General features: G+C 41.7%; 1 pseudogene; it reads right to left on the bottom strand.

The window, feature by feature from the left end:
- Window positions 1–1,328: 1,328 nt before the first annotated feature.
- Window positions 1,329–16,261, bottom strand: part of LOC102858817 — a 34,633-nt pseudogene continuing 19,700 nt past the window's right edge.

Here is a 16,261-nt window from a genome sequence, read left to right as displayed (position 1 = left end):
GTTTTAGGAGTTCAATCCATTTTGTTGAAGGTCTTCTCTCTTACACTCATCTTCTACCTTTCCCAGTGTGAGGTCTTTTCGAAGGACTGGGCCTCCTGACAACACATCCAAAGTCTGCAACATCTTTGCCTCTAGAGAGTGGTCTGGTTGCCCTTCTTCTAAGATAAATGTGTTTGTTCCTTTGACAGTCCATGGGATATTCAATATTCTCCACTAATATCACAATTCAAAGTCATGGATTCATTTTTGGTTGTTACCATTCGTTGTCCAATTTTCACAAGCTTGTAAAGCAATGGAAAATATCATTGATCGAGTCAGTCCACCTTAGTCTTTAAGGTGGTATTCTTGCTCTTTAGTCCCATAAAGATGTCTTTGACAGCACCATATTTCCCCATGCAATATATCTTTTGATTTTTCTGACTGCTGCTACTATGGGTGTTGTTTGTAGATCAAATGTGTAAAATGAAGTTGCTGACAACTTCAGTCCTTTCTTTATCTACTATGATGTTGCCTATTGGCACAGTGGTGAGGATTTTTGCTTTCTCGATGTTAAGTTGTAACCCATATTGCAGGCTGAAATCTTTGATCATCTACAGTACTTCAAGTCTTTGTAAGCAAGGTTGTGCCATCTGCATAATACAGGCTTTTGACGAGTCTTCCTCTCTCCTAATGTCACGTCCTTTTTCATACAGTTTAGCTTCTTGAGTGATTTTCTCAGAATATACATTGAATAGATATGGAGAAAGGAACTCAACCATGAACACACCTTTCCCAATTTTAAACTATGCAATAGTCTCTAGTTATGCTTTTTTGTCTATTCATAGATTTCTTGTGAGAACAATTAAGTGTTCTGGGTTTTCCATTCTTCTTAATGCTAGTCATAATCTGTTATGAGCCACACAGTCCAGTGCATTTGCATAGTCAATAGAATACAAGTAAACATCTTTCTGATATTCTCTGCTTTCAGTCAAAATCAATCTTGACATTAGCAGTGATATCCTTCATCCTTCTGAATCCAGCCTGAATTTCTGACAGTTCCCTGTCGATGTACTGCCCCAGTTATTTTTGAATAACATTCAGCAAAATTTTGCTAACATGTGATGATATCCATGATGTTGTTTGGTAATTTCCACACTAAGTTGGATGACCTTTTTATTTTCTGGAATGGGAACAAATGTGGATCTTTTCCAATCAGTTGGCTTGGTAGCTAGCTGTCTTAGAAATTTCTTGGCCTAGACTAGTGAGCACATCCAGGCCTGCATCTGTTTGTTGAAACATGTCAATTGGCATTCCCTCAATTCTTCAGGCCTTATATTTTGCCAATGTCTTCAGTGAAGCTTGAACTCATTCCTTTCTACTTTCCCCTGAGCTAGGTAGGAGGACGCCATAGTAACCTGGAAGCTCTTTTTAGAACTGTTGAGCATCATAGTGACAAGCAAATCTCCACTGACAGATGAGTGGCTAAAAGGAGAGAAATAAAAGAACACATAACGTACAATTGCTGCTCTTCAGAATTCTTCAATGTTTACTGGAGAAGTGAGAGAAATAGAAAATCATTAGGTGATAAGTGTTAAATTATGATGGAAGTTCTCCCTGGCAGGGCAAAACTCTTTAATCAGAGGTCAAATAGAAAATATTTTTGTCTTTGCATACCAAATGGTCTCTTTTACTACTACTCCACTCTGTTTTAACAGCATGTAAGTAGTCATAGATGATACATAAGTGATGAGTATGTATATGTTCTAATAAAACTTTATTAAAAACAAAATAAAAAAGCATGGTTAGTGGGCCACATTTGGTCTGCAGGTTGTAGTCTGCTGAAGTATTCTCTAGAGCTTTTACAGAAGAGAGATATCAGTCATGGGAAGCTTCCTGGAGGTTATGGGTGCTGGATAGGCAGACTCCATACAGGCCAGTTGCACATCTATGTGTGTATCTTAGAAGACAATGCCATTCCAGCTCTGATATGCCAGCAGAGAAGAGAAGGCCTGAGTACATATCATAACTGCACCTGATAATCATGCAGACTTTCCCCCTTCTACTTCCCAGAGATCAGCCATGAAAAGATCAAGTAACAGTGTGGTCACATCCTCAAAAGACTCTCTGCAAGGTTGGCCTTCTGCCTGAATGAAGGAAAGCTGAGGCTACACATTTAGAAATGTACAACAGTTAGTCCAAGTAAAGACATAAGACTCTAATTGAGGTGTTGAGACCATAGCATCCAGACCCGGTCATGTGTCTCACATGAAGGGAGTTCTGGATTTCTCAAAGGTCAGAGGTTCCTGGAACTCACCTCCAGGGGGCAATGTCTATGAGAACTTTGGCCACAATGGCTGGCTGGGGAAGCTGCCTTTTAATAGTGATCTTGAGGACAGATTGGATTTGAGTAAGAGTTAAGTAAGGATGTCAAGTGGGAACAAAGTCCAATCTCAGAACCTCCCCCACCAAGCAAGGCAATGCTTGGATGGATGACATCCTCATAGGCTACAGTGGAGGTCTGTTCCCCCTTGACACCTGAGGATAAGAGCCTGAAGTTTAATTAGGGAAAGTTTCTACGAGAATAATACCCATCAGTATGTAGTGATACAGAGGGGGTTCTGGGGGTGTACAGTCCGTAGGGGGTTGTGCTGCTAACCCAAAGGGAGCCCCTCTTTGCTGACTTGAATATACCAGTGGCTCTGCTGGAGATAGTTAAAGTTCTCTCATGTAGTTTACAGCGTCTGAGAACCCAACTGGAGGAAAGGCTATGAGTTAGTTCCAACTGGACTGCAGTGAGGGAGGGATAATAGTGTTGGCCTAACAATAGAAGTCTTTTCTTTTCTTCTTTTTTAAATTTATTTTATATCAATGAGATGGATTGATTCAGTGACTGGGGTAATGGGGTTTGGGTGTGTCAGAGACAATAAGATTGACACAGGATAGAGCAGGGGTTAGGGCTGTTGTACATAGGGTCACTATGAGTTGTAGGTGACTCAATGGTACATAACAGCAACAACAACAACAACACTGGTTTGCTTTCAAAGTTCATATACCTTGTGTTTCACACTATCCTTCATTCACATTGTGTTTCCTACAACCATTCTCATTCATGGCATCTTATTAAATTAATCAACACTGAACTCTGCCCACCAGCAATACAATTCTTGATTTTCATACAGGAGACCAGAGTTCAATTTCTGGCCAGTGCCCCTCAAGCACAATCACCGCTTCTGTCAGTGGAGGCTGGCATGTTGCTAGGAGGCTGAATGGATTGCAATGAAGCTTTTCAATTAGGAGAGATGAGGAAGGCTTAGAGATCATAGAAAATCAGCCAGTACACCCCTTACGGAGCACCATGGCCCAGTCTTGCTGTGGATGGAGGTATCAAAAGCCAGTGCTGGACTCTGGCAGCTAGTGACAACATTGACCTATAGACTCTTGGAGCTATTAAGCACGTTGTGAAAGCCTTGTTAGGTTTTACAGAATTTGTGGATGAGAAAGGTGGGAACAACAACAACAACAACAACAACAACAACAACAACAATAATCTTTTCTAATTGTTGAGCAGGAAGCATGAAGAAAACACTGGTTTGGGATAAATCTTGAAGATGAGACAGTGTATGGAACAGAAGAGTAAGCCTCAAGGAGAGAGGTAAGGTGGGTTGGTGGGTTAAGAGTGAGAAGGTCTTCTAGAAAGGTCCATTTCACACTTCAAGAGATGGAGAAGGATATATGGCTCCACAAAGGAAAGACAGAGGCACTTTAAGAAGCCTGGAATTGACACAAGAATGCAAATAGTTTCTCAGATGGCCAGTATCACACTGAAATAGTGAGAACAGGCATGCCCCCAGAAGGCTACAATTTAGGGATTTACAAATGTTCCATGAGATTTTCTTACTTTGGCATTCAAACATGGGGCACGCTGGCTAAAGAGAGATGGAAAGTAAACCAAGCTGCTGAGCAATAACCTTTTGAAAAAAAAGTATTTCTAGAGAGAACTGAAACAATTTTGGGACACTCTGGAAGGGTGTTTTCTTTCTTTTAATAAGAAAGTTTTTTTTAAATAAAATAAAACAAATTTAAGAAAAATTCAAAATAAGAAATGGTAGATTTTGTTTTTTCTTCTTATTTTTAATAAGAAAAGTTTGAAGAATTTTGGTGAAATCAGAGTTGTTTCTCAGGCTCCAAAACAGATTAACAGTGTGGGCAACTTCTGCTTGCCTCTGAGAGAGACAAAGGAAACCACAAAAATAGCTTTCTAATAATCGTCCCCAAGCATGTCTGTCGAGTGCTGGTTGGTGCCAACTCTCCTTTGCTAATCAAAACTCAAGGCTCATGACGCCCACCGCCCAGGATCCCGTATTGATGTCCCCTCGGGTTACCGTATTTACTCTCCTCCTCCTCCAGCTCCGCGCTTGCCTCCTGTCGCTTTCATCTGCTTAAACATCGCCACCCGGCCCTGCTCTGCCACCACCACGACTGGGGTTTAAGGCAGGCCTTGCATCTGGTTTCTCTTTGCTTCTTTTTCACTTTGTCTTTGTTTACTTTCACAAGGAGACGTTGTTTTTATTACCCCCTCCCTCTTTGTTTTCCATTCCCCTGCGCTATCTGTGACCTGGTTCCAATAAAGCACATTGGCCCTTGTTTATTTCCAGTTGGGGGCCCCATGGCCTTCAGACTCCAGGATGTGTCTGGGCGGCTTCTCCTCACTTGCCTGGGGTCCTCAGAGCCGCGTGTGGCTCCCAGTCTCACTGAGTTTTCTGGTTCTTTTCTTCTTTCCATTCCTGGTTCTCTCTGCTGGGATATTGGTTGTTTATAAACATTTCAGAAAGGCTTGCTTTAGAAATGAGAAGATTGTGTCTGAATTTCTCAGGCTGCAAATTTAGATCTATGGTCTGTGAAATTCTGTTCTGATGACCAGCAAGCAGCCCTGATGACGCCATTGATAAAGCACTGGCCTGCCAGTCAAAAGGTCAGTGGGTACAACCATTCCGCAGAGCAAAGACTGCAGCTTGGGGACTCTCTCGGGGAGACATCTGTCCTGCAAGGTCGCTACAATGTCTGGAGGGCCACTCGGTGAACAGCAGGTTTCTGAGTGATGACAGCTGCCTTCCCCCCCACCAACTTGTTCCTGAGTGTTGGGTCTCCTGGGGTCTCGTGCACACACCTCTTGCTTGGAAGAGAACAAAAACAAAACAAGAACTCTCATCTGTGCCATCCCTTTCTCTCCCAAATCTCATTCTTTAAACTTAACAAAAAGCACCCAAGATAAAAACGTAGTGTGAAGCAAACAAACAAACAAGCAAAAAAATAGTGCTAAATTAAAAAGGTTCGCATGTTGTAAATAATTCTTCACTGGGTTATAAAAATACTACAGTTGCAAGATACAGATTAAGAATACTTACGGTTCTTAATTCTTACTAGCAAATAGCTAAATCTTTGCTATTTAAAATGGGAAGCTTGGTGGCTTAGTGGTAAGAAGCTGTGCTACAAACCCAAAGGCACGCAGTTCAAATCCTCCAGCTGCTCTGGGGAAGAAGGATGGGCAATCTCCTTCTGTGTGATTTAACTGCCTCTGAAAACCCCTCAGAGGGTTGGCTCCAGCTCCATGATACACAACAATGATTCTTAATCCATATGATCAAACTACCAAATTTCACTGTGTGAAGTGTGGTCCCTGGCTGGTCCCTGGTCTAGCAGCTTCAGCATCACCTGGGAGTTGGTCAGAGGTGCACATTGGAGCCCAGCCCCACACCTCCTAAGGAGTCCTGTGGTGCAGTGGCTACTAACCAAATGGTTGGCTGTTCAAACTCACCCATTGGTTCCATGGAAGAAAGACTGTTTCCGTAAAGATAGTAGTCTACAAAAGCCCATGACAATGTTCTGCACTGTCACATGGGTCACTATGCGTTGAAGTCCACTCAATGGCACCTAACAACAACAACAACAGCGATCACCTGATCCATTGAATCAGAAGTAGAGTTTTAAAGAGATCTCCAGGCAGTCTGGGAGCATATAAAGTTTGAGAACCATATTCTAAAGAACCTTAAAAAACACTGGATGGTGTATAATACCAAGCAGACATCATTCAAGTTTCTAACAGTCACATGGCACGGCCTGAGAATTGGGGTCAGAGTCTCCAGGATTTAGTCTGTCCTCACAGACAAGCCACTGAGTTCACTTAGCCTCAGTTTTCATCTGTCAAGTGGAATGACAGTGCTTATTTGTCCTTTTCAAAAGTCAGGGTCCATGGGAGGACAGTTGGTTTTTAAATAATAAGTGAAACAAATGGGTACACTTTGTAAAGTAATGCAAAATATTAGGGATAATAGTTACCTGTGGCCTCATTTTTAATTTGTGGGTGTCTTGGTTCTTCCTTGCTGGAGTCAGCCTGAAGCAGATTATTGGAAAATCTCAACAATTAGGATGTACTCACCCCTCAAGGACAGGAAATACCAGATATTCCCCACCTGCCAGCTGGGGATGATAATCATTCCTATTACTATCAGCGACCAGCTGTTTTTTTGTCCATTCTGACTCGTGGTGACCCAGATATGCCAGAGTAGGACTGTACTTTACTGGGTTTTTTTAATGATTTATTTTCAGAAATAGGTCATAATCTTTTGTTCTTTATTTTATATTGGTTTGCTTACAAAATTTGTATACATTGTGTTTCATGCATTCCTTCATTCATATTGTGTTTCATATGATCATTTTCGTATACTGTGTTTTATAAAATTGATCACCATTGATCTATACCCACTATCACTCCATACTTTCTGGTCTCTATTGGATACTAATTCCTTTACGCCTTCCCTTTGCTCACTAAACTCTGTGACCCCAAGATTCCCCCTCCCCATTCTTATTCCACCTTTTCCTCTCCCCTTCCCCTTTTGGACTTTTATTCACATCTTACTAGTTATCCTTCTGTTTTTAGTACCATGGTCTTATATGGTATGAAACTTTATAATAGTCCTTATGAGACTGAGTTAGTTCACTCAGCTTAATGCTCTCCAGTCTCTCCCATGTTATGCAGACTTTTATGAAACTATTGCTCCTGAGTGCTGCATAGTATTCCATTGTGTGAATATATAGTAATTTCTCAATCTATTACTTTGTTAATGGACATTTGGTCTGTTTCTGTTTTCTTGCTGTTGTGAATAATGTTGCTATGAACATCACTGTTCAGAGGCCATTCTTCTGAAGTACATTTGGGTAAATTCAAACCTCTGACTCTTTGGTGAGCAGCTGAGGATATCAACTGTTTGCAGCACCCAGGAATGAATACCCACTGTGATGCATCACTATGTAGTTGATTCTTACTGACAGCAGTCCTATAAGACTGGATAGAGCAATGTCATACAATTTCCAAAGCTGTAAAGAAATCTTTCCAGAAGCAAGTGATCTTATTTATTTCCCCTTAGAGTAGCTGGTGAGTTTGAACTGCTAAATCTTCATTTAGCAGATGAGAATTTAACCACTGTGTCACCAAACCTCAAACCCAACCCAACCCAACCCAACCCAATCCATTGTTGTTAATTCCAACTCATGGTGAGCTCTTTGGCTAAGTCTATACATCTTTAGGGGAGGAGATGACCAATTTTTCCCTCTTGGAGAGTGAGAGGATCTGGTGGATTCGAACCATTATTCTTTAGGTAACATACTATGCTGCCAGGGCTCCTTAGTTCCTATTATAGGGTGCATTTTTTTTTACATTTAGAAGTCTTAATATTCCAGTCGCTATGAGTCACAAACGACTCGACGGCACACAACAACAACAAAACCAACAAAAATATTCCAGTGACTAAAACAGTGGGATGCTAACTACAAGGTTGGCAATTCGGAGGCATCATCTGCTCTGTGGGGGAAAGCTGAAGTAGCCTGCTTCTCTGAAGCTTTGCAACCTTGAAAACCCTGAAAGGCAGTTGTACTCTGTCCAGCAGGGCTGCTATAGAGTCATAATGGGCTCAGCACCAATGGGTTTGACTTTTTTCTTTTGTGCAGCATTTGAAGGTCAATCATACAATTTCTTCCTATAAGGAATTCTCACAGGGAATTTCTATCTATATTGGCCTTGGTCGTAAACAGGGCTGCTTTGTGGTGGTTGTTATGCTCCACTGAGTCAACTACAACTCCTAACAATCCTATGTATGTACAATAGCTCTGAAACGTGCCCTATGCTGAGCCGATCTCACTGTCTCTGACACACTTGCCTCCATTGACATAGTCACTGTGTCGGTCCATCCCATCCAGGGTCTCCCTCTCCTGCTCTCATCCTCCACCCTTCTCCAAGTACTAGTCTCTTCTGGCTACATGCCCAAAGTGTTCGAGATTGAGTTTCAATATCCCTGCCTCCAAGGAGCAAGGTGGGTTCACCTTCTCCAGGATAGACCTGTTTTTTGTTCTCTTGGCAGCCCATACATAGTATGTTCAATAGTCTTCTCCAGCACCACAACTCAAAGGTATTGGTCCTCCTTCTGTCATCCTTAGTCATTGTCCAGCTCTCTGTTGCATAGCATGAAATGGCAAAGACTATGGCCTGGTGCACCTTAGTCTCTAGACGACATCATTGCTCTTTAGCACTCTGGAGAGATCCTTAACAGCAGACTTCCTCAAAGCAACTAGTCTATTGATTTCTAGACTGCTGGTGTCAAGAGTGTTGATTGTGGATCTGAGCAAGATGCCTGGATATAACGAGCAGAAGGAAGTGACTGCTGTCATATCAGGGGTTAGTTCAGGCTTTGCTCAGCAGCCACACATGGAGGAGCGGGGAGAGTACTGACAGGGCAGGGCAGGAAGGGGGACAAGATATGCTATATACGCAAGAGTGGGGAGACCAACTCTGAAGTTATCTGTTTTGTAATGAGCAAGTGTCTTTCATCTTTGGATAAAATGCTTGTCTGTAAGATATTGTACTAAAGCTGAATATCAAAATTAAGACAGATTTAGAAGAAAGATTGATTATCCACTCCTGAGATAACAGGCCTTTGAAAATCCTCTGAACAATAGAGCTTTATGGTAAGAAAGCCTAACGAGAGAGATGCTTGATTCTCCTTTGTTGTGCTGCTGGCCCCCATCTCACTTTCAGGCCAGGGCATTGGCTTGTAATCTAGGTTCAGCCAGGTCCCTCCTTCTACCCAGGACTTTGAATGTGGGGCAAGTGATGCAGAGACACAGAGATGGTGGGGAATTTATTTGGCAGTAGAGCTCTGGTAGCCACGTGGCGAGAAGCTGCGCTGCAATCCCGAAGGCACGTGGTTCTAGTTCACCAGCTGCTCTTTGGAAAAGGAATGGGCAATCTCCTTCCGTGTGATTAACTGCCTCTGAAAACCAACTGAAGGGTCAGCTATGGGTTGGTTCCAACTCAATGGTACACAACCACCACCACCATATGCTGTTTAGGGGCCATACCTACAGTTCCAATGAAGGTGTTCATTCACCTTTTGAGCTTCAGACTTCTCTGAGCTCCTGCTCATTTTCTGATGGTTTCAGTAATTCTCTGAAGTGCCAGCTATGTTCTTGGTAAGTTGTTCTTCTACTGGGATTGCCCTTTCTGTCACTCTTTATAAAGCAACATAAAATACCAACAAGTAGTCCTAGCAATTACCTCATCTGGCTTCCTGGTCAGCTCTGAGGAATATGGAGACAACGCACATGAAGTTCTGGCCTGGTGGCTGGAATATAGACCTGCCTACCACAGAGCAGATCCACTGTTGTTGCGTGGGCTCTGACTCACAGCAAACTTGTAAGACAAAATAGAACAGACCCGTAGATTTCCAAGACTGTAAGTCCTGAGTGCACTTTGCTTCCTCATTCTCCCACAGCGCGGCTAGTGGATTAGAAACAATGATGTCTTGGTTAACAACCAATGTCTAATCCACTGCTCCACTAACTCCTCAACCTCACCGGCTGCTGTTGACTGGATTCTTAGCCAGCAACCCTATAAGACGTCTGCCTTGTGACGACCCTTTGAGCTTCCAGACTGCTATAGCTTTCTCCTGAACAGTGGCTGATGGGTTTGAACTGCCAGTCTTTTGGTCCACAGCCAGACACTTAACCATTGCACCACCAGAGTGCTTTGAAATGCCTGGTAAAGGCAGCAAAAATGAACAATGCATCTGCTTTTATTTCAACTCGATAAGTCTCCTTCCTTGATCACTGAATTACAAGCAATGGTTTCTACTAATTCATGGCAGCTGGCCGTGTTAACATTCCTAAGGAAAAGCAGCCCCCCTTGCCTCTTCCTCTGTCCTCGGCCATGAGACCAACTCTGTGTCCTGTTCCTTTAAGGGAGGTCAGCATTAAGCTGCATCCCACTTTCCCTTCAGCAAGACCCAAAGTGACAGTTGCCTAGGCTCCTCAACAGACCATCCAAGTGGCCTACTATATTCCTAAAATGGTTCAAGACCACCTCTCAATTTCTTTCATAACCTATCAAGAGGTGTGCTACTACCAGGCCCCTCCTTTTACACCAATAAATTGATTTTTTTTTAATGTCATCAAGGCCACAGTGTCTTGCTTGTGGTTAAAGCCACCATGATGGATGTGCCAGGGACCTTCTAGGATAAATTATATGATTAACTTTATCCCTCAGTTAGCTGATGCAAAAGTCTGTCACCGATAGTCTTATTTCCCCTGCTTCATTTATTTCCTTCCAGGGCCATATGCTGGTGATTACCAATCGTTGGGGAGTTTAAATACCTTGTCATTATTTCTTTGATTCCAAGACATAGCTCCCTCCAGCAAAAAAGGAAATAAGGATCACAGTATGGCATTTATTTATTTTTTTTTAAATGGAAGCAAATGAAAATAAACTTCACATTGAAATCTTCCAAGACTCCAAGTTGCTTCTTGATACGGTGACTTGTTGGCATGGAGAAATAGTGCACTGAATATTTTAGATCTCCTGGAGGAAATGACTTGGACTCATCATGAATTTCTTCTTTGCACACTTACGGCTTTAGACACAAATATTTGTTTAATCCCTGACATTCTTTTTCAGTTCAACCTGTGTCTTGCTGAAGAAGAAGATAAAAATCCTAATTTTTCTGCATCCTGGCATTTGCCTTCTTTTCTTTTCTTTTTCATTAAAATTTTAGTTGAAAAAAGTCTATAGAAATCCTTGTACATGTTCACCAGAAGATCTGTACCCGATAGTATTTTTACTCTAATCAATATCCTTCAGTGGAAAAACAGGTACAAAACTGAGGTTTGTGGTTCACATGATGAGTGCTAGATAATAAAGAAAACTCACTAACCTACAATAGTATGAAAAATTAAAAAATAGAGACATGACAACAAATGAGAAAAGGCAGGTTGTAGATTTTAAAAGAAAAATGAAAATGACCAAGCAAAACCTAAACACTATGTTGCTTGCGGAATAAAATGAAGAGATTTCTAGAGTTCACCCATATCCTGTTCTCAACTTCTGAGGACATGGGAGGCTCCTGCATCTCCAACCCTTGCAATTGAATGAAGCCATGTGACGAGTCCTGACTAATGCAAGTGAAAAGAGCTATAAGTTGATTTTGTGATGCTGCATCTAATTGCTTGAGATAATAGTGAGGAGTCCTAACATTTAGATTGTGGTGCTTCACGATCAAAATTATCTGCATTGTGGAGTTGCTACATGCTGGAGAGTAGCCTTGGAGGATGGGTTGGGTCTGAAAAGAAAAAATGCTGTGCCAGGTTGTTGTTGTTGTTAGTTGCCATCAGGTTGATTCTGACTCATGATAACTCCATGTGACTTGCTAAGAAGCTGAAGTTGTGTTTTGTTATTGCAACATACTCTGTGTACAACAGAGCACACTTAGAACAGACTAACAGTTATGGCAACTGAAGCTGAGCCCTCAAATTTGGAAACACAAAAAGAGGAGAAACAATTGAAAGACGAAATTAGCAATTGGTATGTGGAATGTGAGGAACATGAATGTAGGAAAATTAGACATTGTAAAGAATGAAATGGAATGCATAAATATTGACATACTGGGTGTTAGTGAAATGAAATGGATTGGCATGGGACATTTTGAATCCCACGATCATATGATCTATTATGCTGGAGATGAAAAGGTGAGAAAAAGTGGGGTCACTTTCATAGTTAAAAAGGCCATTTCTAGATCCATCTTGAAATACAATATTGTGAGTGACAGGATAATACCTATATGCATACAAAGTAGAAATAGATGCTTTGTATTAACTGTTGCAGTCAGAAATCGATCAAACATGTAATCAAGATGCATTAATAATGGTGACTGGAATGCGAAAGTTGGGAATCAGGAAGAAGGATCAGTAGTTGGAAAATATGGACTTGGTGACAAAAATGAGGCTGGGGATAGAATGACAGAATTCTGTACAATCAATGATTTATTCATAGCAAATAAGTTTTATAAGAAACATAAAAGCAGGTTATACACATGGATTTCACCAGATGGGATGCACTGGAATTGGATTGATTACATCTGTGGAAGGAACCATTGGAGAAGTTCAATATCAGACATGAAAACTAGGCCAGGTGCTGATTGTGGAACAGACCATCAAGTGCTCATATGCAAGTTCAAATTAAAGCCAAAGAAGGTCAAATCATATCCACAGGAATAAAAATTTAACCTTCAGTCTATCTCCCATGAATTTAAAAACCAACTCAGGAATAGGTTTGAGGCCTTTAACATTAATGAACGAAGACCAAATGGTCTGTAGGAATGTATCAAGAATATTGTTTATTAAGAATACAAAAAGTCATTACAAAGAAGGAAGAAGAAAAGACCAAAATGGATGTCAGAAGAAACTCTGAATATTGCACTAGAGCACTGAGAAGCCAAAGCAAAGGGAAGAAATCAAGAAGTTAAGGAGCTGAATAGAAGATTTCAAAGAGCCATTTGGGAAGACAAGACAAGAAAAAATATTATAATGAAATGTGCAAGGAGCTGGAGTTGGAAAACCAAAAGGGCTGAATTCACATAGCATTTTTTTTAAACTTTATTAACTTTATTTGTTATACAAAATCCACTATGTGGTGGCCACAGCTGGAACCTCTGCATGGAGACTCTGGTGTGAGTCTTTACAAGGCGGTCCATGAAATCCTTGTAGGGAGACTTGGTGAACACAGTCTCTTTCCAGAGATCTGGGGTCAAGTGGCTGTAGGTCTTAGAGATGGCATCAGAGGTGGCCTTGGAGGAGTTGCCCAGGGTTGTTGTGCAGCTCCTGGCTGAGGTGTAGTAGTCATCAATTCCAGCCGTCTCCAGCAGCTTCTTGGACATAGGGGCTGAAATTATTCCAGTGCCTCGGGGTGCAGGGATCAGATGCACCAACACAGAACTACAGCACCCCATCACCTTGCAGGAGCAGTGTGAAGCTTGCTAATCTTGTTCCCCCAGTACCCATGCCACACAGGGACAATGGAGACCTTGTCTAGAATAATGGCCCCATGGATGACAATAGCCACCTTTTTGGAGCACTTGACAACCAAGCCAACATGGCCATTATAGTCTCCAATGGTGACAAAGGCCTTGAACCAGGTCTTCTGGCCAGCATATGTCTGCTTCTGCACAGGCATAATTTTCAAGACCTCATCCTTGAGGGACATACCCAGGAAAAAGTCAAAGATCTCAGACTCTTTTTTTTTTTTTTTTAGATCTCAGACTTCTTGATGTGCAGGGAGAAGAGATAAATCTCCTCCAAGGATTTAATCTTCATGTCTTTGACCAGATGGCCCAGCTTGGTGAGGAGGAGCCACTCTTTGTCCTGGGCTTTGCTTCCTTGAGCTCTGGAGCTCTGAGGCCCCTCCCACAGCCTCTACCTTAGCCCAGACCCCATAGACTGCTACTGAAGCCTCCTCAGAAACCGCCACTGGCTCCCAATCCAGGGCCCTCCTGGGGCCATTTGCTAGTTCAAGCCTGAACTTCTGCATGATTGGCCCTCAAATTCACTTAGCATTTCTTAGGCTGAAGGAACTAAAGAACAAATTCAAGCCATGAGTTGCAATGCGTAAGGATGCTATGGGCAGAATATTGAATGATTCAGGAAACATTAAAAGAAGAATAAAGGAGTATACAGAATCATTGTACCAAAAAGAATTGGCTGACACAAGAATTTCAATGAAAAAGCAAATGACTAAGAGGCAATGGTGGCGAAGGAGGAAGTTCAGGCTCTTCTGATGGACTTGGCAAGAAAGAAAACATCAGGAACTGATGAAATATCAGTTGACTTATTTTAGCAAACAGATTTTGTCCTTGATGTGCTCACAAGGTTGTGCCAAGAAATCTGGAGGCCAACCACTTGGCCAACTGATTGGAAGAGATCCATATTTATTTCCATTCCAACAAAAGGTGACCCAACAGAGTGTGGAAATTATGGAACAATATTACTAATATCACACATTAGCAAGATCCTACTGAAGATTATCCAGAAGTAACTGGAACAGTACATTGACAGAGAACTACCAGAAATACAAACTTGGTTTAGAAGAGGTTGTGGCACTAGAGACATGATTGCCAATGTCAGATGGATCTTGGCAGAAAGCAGAGTACCAGAAAAATGTCTTTCTGTGTTTCGTTGATGATGCAAAAGCATTTGACTGTGTAGATCACAATAAATTGTGACTAGCCTTGAGGAAAATGGGAATCCCAGAACACTTTATTGTGCTTATGTGAAACCTATACTTGGAACAAGAAGCAGTCCTCAGAACAGAGCAAGGAAATACTGTATGGTTCAAAATCAGGAAAGAAGGGCATCAGAAATGCATGTTGTCCCCAAACCTTTTCAATCTGTATGCAAAACAGATCATTCAGGAAGCAGGGCTTTATGAGGAGTGTGACATCAAGATTAGAGGAAAAATCATCAACAGCTTGTGTTACACAGATGACACAACCTTGCTTGCTGAAACTAAAGAAGACCTGAAGCACTTGCTGCAGAAGGTCAAGGACTGTAGTCTTCAAAATGGATTGAAGCTCAACATCAAGAAGACAAAGATTCTCACCACTGGGCCAATTGGCAGCACCATAATAGATGGAGAAGAGATTGAGGTTGTTACCAATTACAGCTTGCTCGGATCCACGATCAACACTCTTAACACCAGCAGTCAGGAAATCAATGATGAATTGCATTGGGAAAATCTGCTGTCATGGACCTCTCCAGAGTGTTGAAGAGCAATGATGTCTGTGTAGAGACAAAGGTGTCCCTTATCCAGGCTGCGGTCTTCTCAATTACTTGTTATGCTTCAGAGAGCTGGATATTGACTAAGGATGACAGAAGAAAAATAGATTCCTTTGAGTTGTGGTGCTGGAGAAGAGTATTGAACATAGCGTGGACTTCCAAGAAAACAAATAGGTCTGTCTTGGAGAGGATGACACCAAGTCTGTCTTTTAGAGGCTAGGATTTTGAAACTCTACCTTACATACTTTGGGCACGTGGCCAAGAGAGATTTGTCCTTGGAGAAGAATATCATGTTCAGAAAGATGGAGGGATGGCACAGGAGAGGAAGCCTCCGGATGAGATGGATCGATACAGTATCTGGGGCAATGTGGGTTGGTATGTTGGAATTAGTGAGATTGGCTCAGGACAGGGAAGGGTTCAGAGCTGCTGCACATAGGGTCACTATATATCACAGGCCACTCAACAGTACATAACAGCAAAAACATACATTGGTTGTTTTTTATTTACGCCTCATGTTTAGAGTCAACAAGACCTCACGGAGGGCCTTTGTATTTAAAAGTTGGTTGTTAATTATATTTTGAAGGAACATTGTTCTAAGAGGTACAGCACTCTTCTGTCAATGTGCTGTATTGAGGTAACCTGGAGTTGTTGTGATACTGAACTTTGTGCCGTTGAGGTGTCAAATGCCATAACGGTTACTCATGGTGGACAGTGTTTGGTGCAGCTCCCACTTTAAGACAGATTTGGAAACAGGAGTGGCATCCACTTCCTAAACTACATGCCTCTGGAAACTCCGAACTCTAATAAATGGCAATGGTTGTGGAAGGGCTTCAGGCCTTTTGCTTATGGGGTCTCTATGAATTGTGCTTGACTCAATGTCTATCATCAACAGCAACAACAACAACCTAATCTAATCTGACCAAATACTTAACACTGTAGGAATGGTTGGGAAAATAATGGTAAATAATTTAGAATATTCCTTTGGGGGAAGAGTGGGAGCATGGAAGAATATAGTGGGAGAAAAAAGAGGAAGGTGATGTCTCTTAAATTGAGCTCTGGGTTCACAAATGTCCATTTTACAGTACTTTATAATTGACCCATAGTACTTGTGTTCTTTTTTTTTTTTTTAAAT

The sequence above is a fragment of the Elephantulus edwardii genome, unplaced genomic scaffold (assembly GCF_000299155.1).
Source record: "Elephantulus edwardii isolate Elephantulus edwardi_28Jun2011 unplaced genomic scaffold, EleEdw1.0 scaffold00017, whole genome shotgun sequence".
Lineage (NCBI taxonomy): Eukaryota > Metazoa > Chordata > Mammalia > Macroscelidea > Macroscelididae > Elephantulus > Elephantulus edwardii.
The sequence above is the reverse complement of the archived record's forward strand: the minus strand, read 5'-3'. Positions and strand labels throughout refer to the sequence as shown.